The sequence below is a fragment of the Wyeomyia smithii genome, chromosome 2 (assembly GCF_029784165.1).
Source record: "Wyeomyia smithii strain HCP4-BCI-WySm-NY-G18 chromosome 2, ASM2978416v1, whole genome shotgun sequence".
In the NCBI taxonomy this organism is placed as follows: domain Eukaryota; kingdom Metazoa; phylum Arthropoda; class Insecta; order Diptera; family Culicidae; genus Wyeomyia; species Wyeomyia smithii.
In genome coordinates, this window is record NC_073695.1 from 160113681 (window position 1) to 160121190 (window position 7510).

The 7510-nt window shown below is 47.1% G+C and overlaps 1 protein-coding gene across 1 annotated transcript in view; it reads right to left on the reverse strand.

Annotated features, from left to right (window-relative positions):
* The window catches only part of LOC129726187 (pickpocket protein 11-like), a 492216-nt gene that overhangs the window by 25910 nt on the left and 458796 nt on the right, over positions 1-7510 (reverse strand). The window lies entirely within an intron of this gene.

The following is a 7510-nucleotide window of genomic DNA, read 5'->3' on the forward strand; positions in this document are numbered from 1 at the left end:
GAATTAACATCTATTGATTTTTTATAAAAACTGATAGAACAAAAAAACTACCAAATATAAAGCCATTTAGGAGCTATTGACGATAGAAGAGAACGACGGAGAGATACACATTAGGAGATATAAATGACCTTGGAGACTACATTAGGCGAACTACAATCGTAACAATTCTTCAGTGGTTCGTAATTATAACGATTTACAGGTTATCACATCTACTTGGGTCGAGAGGCCAATTTGTATAAACAATCAATTCGCGCCGCTGCTGCGCGGGTGATTTTATTTCTCAAACGGTTAGCAATAAAACTCTCGGCACGACAAGTGCACGCAAACGATTTTCGTTCATTTTCCCAACAAAATAATTAAAGTGGCAGAGCGGGAAGCAAACGGGCGCTAGCAAATCGAATTTAAGAACGCAAACAGATACTCGCAGAGTTGCGCACATGGAACTCACCTTAATTCTTCTAAGAGAGAGTTTTAGCACACGGGTGGCTACGTCATCGTTAGAAAATATAAAGGGGCAAAGTCGCATTTCATTAATGTCCAATAAAGAGCGTGAGAGCGGTAACTACGAATTGCGCGCTCACACGTTGCATACAAAAGTTAGTCAGTTGTACTAATTGTCGGGTACGCTGTCTCTGTTTATGAATTTTGCAGTGTTATTGCGATCAGCTGTGCCAGCCACGGGCAAGGTCGTATTTTGTAAGCATCAATTTTAATGGCCAATGGTAAGAACGTTTCTCAAGCGCTTACAACAATATGCTCTACAAACTAAGGGAGATTTACAACCCACCACAACAACAGGGGACGATCCAACCTAATGCTCAAACTTAAAACTAGAATAGGAAAACCCAGCGAAGGGATCACAATAGAAAATTTGTTTGTAAGTGCAGAATGTTTAAAATGAAAGAACATATTTATTTTGTGACACAAATTATATTTATTGTATTTTCGTTTTTATGTGTATTTATTAATAAAACCTAAATTAATCCACCTTGCGGTCAGACCCAGCCTTTCTCATTCAAACTTATTATATGTTAGGATAGATTTACACGATTTTAGAGAAAAAATACTCCTTGAAAATTTCTGCTGGTTTCAGTACAACTATACCGTTATTAAATACTATACCATTATTAAATTAAAATTAAAAACCTAACATTCACACACATATGAGCATACATTAAAACATACATATGAACATATAATGAAATAAATATGTTTCAAATACATCACGCAAAAATCCAGATGACTACTTCTAGTTACCGGAGTACATCCTAAAATGGCTAAATTTTGCCTAATCCGGGTATTTCGATGGCGAAGATGCCGACTCATCCATTATGAGTATTGCGGAAGCGGTACACCCAAAGGCCAGAAATCAACTTTGAAACCCGATTTTGCAGCCTCCGGTTTCTGGAAAACATCCACACACGTACACACCCACATACAAACATATACACCTATACATGCACACATGCAGAAAATGCTCGTTTCGTCGAGCTGAGTCGAGTAGTATATGACATTCGACCATTCGGATCACTTTTCTACCTTTTAATTAGCCAGTGATCGTTAGGAGAAAGTCAATATGTTTACTTTCATTATGTGATTTCACATTTTTATGAACAACGGAGAAAGTTACAATCTGAATACAATGAAATTCAATAGCAACCTATGGGGCATCTAGACTTTTCATTTGACACTAATTTTGTGAAAATCGGTTCAGCCGTCTCTGAGAAAAATGAGTGAGTTTAAACAACCTCAGGATAACTTTTCTTTACATAACTTTTGAACCATATGTGAATATTGAACCATACCTTTCATTTGCAATTAATTTTATGAAAATCGGTCCAGCCATCTCTGAGAAAAGTGAGTGAGAAAAAAAAGTTACACATACACACACACATACACACATACATACATACATGCAGAAAATGCTCAGTTCGTCGAAAGGGGTCGAGTGGTATATGACATTCGGCCATTGGGACCACTTTTATACCTTTGGTTTTTCCAGTGATTGCTATACCTTTCTAGGAGAAAGGCAAAAATATAAGTCTGAAGATGGTCGAAACAAAGGACAAGTAGACCGAAACGTCAACAAATTTGTTTAATTAGTAAGGAAAACCTACCGAAACTCAATCAAAACTCGACAAAAATAAAAGATATATATATATATATATATATATATATATATATATATATATATATATATATATATATATATATATATATATATATATATATATATATATATCTTTTATTTTTGTCGAGTTTTGATTGAGTTTCGGTTGGTTTTCCTTACTATTTAAACAAATTTGTTGACGTTTCGGTCTACTTGTCCTTTGTTTCGACCATCTTCAGATATATATATATATATATATATATATATATATATATATATATATATATATATATATATATATATATATATATATATATATATATATATATATATATATATATATATATATATATATATATATATATATATATATATATATATATATATATATATATATATATATATATATATATATATATATATATATATATATATATATATATATATATATATATATATATATATATATATATATATATATATATATATATATATATGGCAGAGCTGTATGCCACCACGGGTCGGTATTTGGCGATAACCGTAGGCCACGGAAGTGCTAACTGCAAGAACGCAGTCCCGGACCATCAGCGAGAGCTAGCCTAGGTTGTGGTGAGACTCAGGCATTGGGCCGCCGAATTCTCACAAAAGCCACATTATCCGGAAGCAGCTCTGACGGAGCGAATAGTGCCGCTCCCACCACCCAAATGCACTAATTCGCCCATTGGGATTGATGCCAGTAAGTTCCCAATTACGGTAACTGGTCGCAACGCCATATGATAAGAGTCGGATTTCGTTTTCGTACCACGATTCTGGGCTGGCACCTGCGCCGAGCTCCCTTAGTAAGGTCGTGTGACAACGGCTTGAAACGGCGAGACAACAACCGGTGCAGGGGTCTCCGTCCCGTAAAACCTGGCAGGCCTTCCAGTACGTTCCAAATTCATTGCCCGGTGGGAACCAGGCAGGAGTGGGATCAGATGTCCTTTCCTGACTTGCGCCGGTCGGGGGTGTCATAGTTGCTCATAAGGCGCTATGGCAGCCGCCCCTAGCCATGGCCTCACTGCTTCGGCATAGACTACCATGGGACCAGATAGGCGACCACTCCAGTATGGATAAGGATAGCGGCTGGAAGGGGGACCCACTTAACAAAAATGAACAGTAATAATGAAGATCAACAATTGGGCGCAGATGGGTTGAAAAACCCGTTTGCACGAGGAGGCATCCAGAGGTCTCCGCCGAGAAAGGCGGAGATGGATGCAGTAAAGGACGCCTGCGAAGACGGCAAAGGCAGTACGCCTACCGGATCGACGCAAGACATCGCAGTGGCTGGTCCACTGTTGATAAAGGCGGTCGGAAGACAGCGAGACACGCTACCGAAGGTAGTAGCGCTGTCGGAGCAGCTCGATGCCATAATCGAGTTTGCGAAAAGTCGCACCAACACGACGAAGTACCTGAAGCAGGTTCTCTACATGCTTCGGTCCTCCGTCGATGCTGCGAAGAAGGAGCACGCCGAGCTCAAGGCAAGAGCGGTGGCTGCAGAGAAGAATGCAACGGAGGTGACCGGAAGGGCGACGAAGTCGGTCCAAACGGACACCTGCATGTTTGCAGCGGTTTGCGCCTCCGGGTCAGCCGCAAAAAGAGCAAGGCAGTCTCCGGGGGAAGCCCCCGAGAACAGCAAGAAACGGTTGGTTGTGCTAAGCCCGCGAGATAGCACACCAACGGCCTCCAAGTCCGCCAAAAAGTCTGCCGAAGTGGCAGCTACGGGAAACCCTTGGGTTACCGTGGGAGGAAGGAAGCGCCAAAAAGACAGCAAGCGCAACGACGAGAAGGCGACAAATCGTCCAAAAATGGGAAAGAAGGCGCGAAGCAGGGGCGACGCCCTCATACTCAAGACGGAGGGGTCCAAGTACTCCGAAGTCTTGAAGAAAATGAGAGGCGAAACCCAGCTCAAGGATCTGGGAGCGGATGTGCGGACCATCCGTCGTTCTCGCACCGGCGAGATGATCCTTGAGCTCCGTAAGGATGCTAAAAACAAGGGCGCTGCCTACAAGACGGTAGCCGAGCAGGTCCTCGGGAAAGATGTGCAAATTCGGGCACTCACCTCAGAGGTGACTCTCCAGCTCAAAAACCTGGATGAAATCACCGAGAGGTGCGATATTGCACAGGCCCTCAAGGAGAAGTGCGGAGTGGAAGTAGCCACTGAGGTAATTCGCCTCCGAAAGGGTCCAGCGGGGACCCAGGTGGCCACTTTCCGGCTTGCATCGGCCGATGCAACTCTGGCCCTGAAGACAGCCAAACTTAAGGTTGGCTGGTCAGTATGTCCCCTGAGCATACTCCAGCAGCCGGACGTTTGCTTCAGGTGTTTCGAGGGAGGACACAAGTCCTGGACCTGCAAGGGGCCCGATAGGAGCCAGTTATGTAGGCGTTGTGGTGGTGCTGGCCATAAAGCTAAAGACTGCGGGGAGCCTCCCAAGTGCTTGGTATGTGCTGGAAAACGGGACGCCAAGCACTTTATGGAAGGCCCACGGTGCCCAGCCGGTAAGGCGAACCATTGCTATGCGGCACAGCAGCTGCTATACCAAGCAGCGTCTGAGTCGCGGTCGGACATCGCAATCGTATCGGACCCCTACTGCATTCCTCCCGGAAACGGTAATTGGGTTGCAGATAAGTCCAGTACGGCGGCCATATGCACGACCAGCAAGTTCCCGGTTCAGGAGGTTGTGTCAACCTCAAATGAAGGATACGCGGTTGCCAAGGTGGACGGAGTGTTCTACTGCAGTTGTTATGCTCCGCCGCGTTGGTCTATCGAAAGGTTCACCCAGATGGTCGATTTGTTATCTATGGAGCTGACGGGACTTAGTAGTGGCGGGCGACTTAAACGCTTGGGCTGTTGAGTGGGGAAGCCGCCGCACGAACCGGAGGGGTCAGATCTTGTTGGAAGCTTTGGCAAAGCTCAACCTAGATCTGGCCAACGTTGGAACCAAGTGTACATTCAGCAGAAATGGTGCGGAGTCGATCATCGACGTGACGTTCTCCAGCCCAGGACTGATCGTGAACTGGAGGGTAGACGATGGCTACACCTATAGTGACCACCAGTCGGTCTGCTATAGCGTAGTCCAGAACGTGAGGCGGCAGGCGACGGGTAGAGCCAATACTCCGACCGTCCGCGGGTGGAAGACATCGCATTTCGATGCCGAGGTATTTGCAGAAGCAATAAGAAGAGAGCGCGAGGGGGGCAGTTGGCTCCGCCCGAGTGCTGACCAATTAGTTGCCACATTATCGCGGGCGTGCGACGCCACCATGCCTAGGACCCGCCAACCTAGGAATGGTAAGTCACCGGTATACTGGTGGACCGACGCGATAGCGGACATCCGTAGCGCGTGCCTCCATGCAAGACGGATGTTGCAACGTGCACGTACCGATGCACAGAGAGTAGAGCGCCGTGTAGTATTCGGATCTGCAAGATCGGCGCTTAAAAGTGCGATAAAGGCGAGCAAAAGGGCCTGCTTCGATAGGCTATGCGCGAGTGCCAATACGAATCCGTGGGGCAACGCCTACAGAGTCGTAATGGCGAAGACCAAAGGCGTGTTGGCGCCTGCAGAGCGATCACCAGCGATGCTGGAGCGTATCATCGAGGGACTCTTTCCACGACACGAGCCAAATCCTTGGCCTCCGGTTGCTGAGTCTCACGTCCGACGTTCCAGTATCTCAGACACAGACCAGGGATGGTCGGCCAACCTGCCGGGCATCCAATCCGTGAGAGACGGCAGCCGTGCAGAGGTTGTGGAGGAGGTAAGGGTTACGAATGAGGAACTCATCGTGATCGCCAACTCCCTAAAGGTGAGCAAGGCACCGGGACCGGATGGAATCCCGAACTTGGCCATCAGGACGGCCATGAAAGTGGCCCCCGATCTATTTCGAGCAGTCATGCAGAAGTGCCTGGATGACTGCCTCTTTCCGGACAGGTGGAAGCGACAGAGATTGGTGCTGTTGCCGAAGGCTGGGAAACCGCCAGGGGACCCATCGGCATACAGACCTATCTGTCTGCTGGACACTACGGGCAAGGTGCTTGAGAGGATTATCCTCAACAGACTGGTGAAGTACACAGAGGGTGTAAACGGTCTGGCAAGTAACCAGTTCGGCTTCCGGAAAGGTAGATCCACGCTGGATGCTATTCTCTCTGTCACCAAGACGGCAGAGGTAGCACTCCAGCGTAAGAGTTGGGGCATTCGCTATTGCGCAATCGTCACGCTTGACGTGAAGAATGCATTCAATAGCGCCAGTTGGGACTCCATAGCGCTCGCGCTTAGGAGCATCCACGTACCGGTGTCGTTGTACAAGATTTTGGAAAATTATTTCCAGAATCGGGTACTAGTTTACAACACGGAGGAGGGTCAGAAGTGCGTCCCAATCACCGCAGGGGTACCGCAAGGTTCCATCCTGGGCCCGGTGTTGTGGAATGTCATGTATGACGGGGTGTTGAAACTAAAGTTCCCTGTAGGGGTTGTGATCGTCGGTTTCGCAGACGACATCACGCTAGAGGTCTACGGCGAGTCGATCGAAGAGGTCGAGTTGACGGCCGCGCACTGCATACGCAAGGTCAAAGACTGGATGCACTCTAGGAAACTGGAGTTAGCGCACCATAAAACGGAGGTTACGGTTGTGAACAACCGCAAATTAGAGCAACAGGCGGTGGTCAGAGTCGGTGACTGCACCATTACCTCAAGGCGTTCCTTGAAGCTCTTGGGGGTTATGGTTGACGATAAGCTCACATTTAAGAGTCACGTCGACTATGCCTGTAAGAGGGCTTCAACGGCCGCTGCAGGACTATCTCGAATGATGTCGAATAGCTCAGCGGTATATGGCAGCAAGCGTAAACTTCTTGCCAGCGTGGTTTCGTCCATACTTAGGTATGGTGGGCCAGCGTGGTCCAAAGAGTTAGGTACCAACAGTCATCGTCGAAAACTGGAAAGTACCTACAGGCTCATGTGCCTGAGGGTTGTGAGCGCGTACCGTACAGTGTCATACGACGCAATCTGCGTCCTGTCCGGCATGATGCCTATCAGCATAGCCATTAAGGAGGACGTAGAATGCTTCGATCAACGTGACACAAGGGGTATACGAGGTACCAGAAGGTCATTCTCGATGATCAGATGGCAGCAGGAATGGTCCAATTCCGCAAAGGGTAGATGGACGCATCGACTTATTCCGGACGTATCCGGATGGGTCGGGAGGCGCCATGGAGAAGTTAACTTCCACTTGACACAGATTCTGTCAGGTCATGGTTGCTTCAGGCAGTATCTACACAGATTCGGGCATGCGGTGTCCCCCATGTGTCCCGAGTGCGCGGATGCGGAAGAAACTGCTGAGCATGTCTTCTTCGTGTGCCCTCGTTTTGTGCAT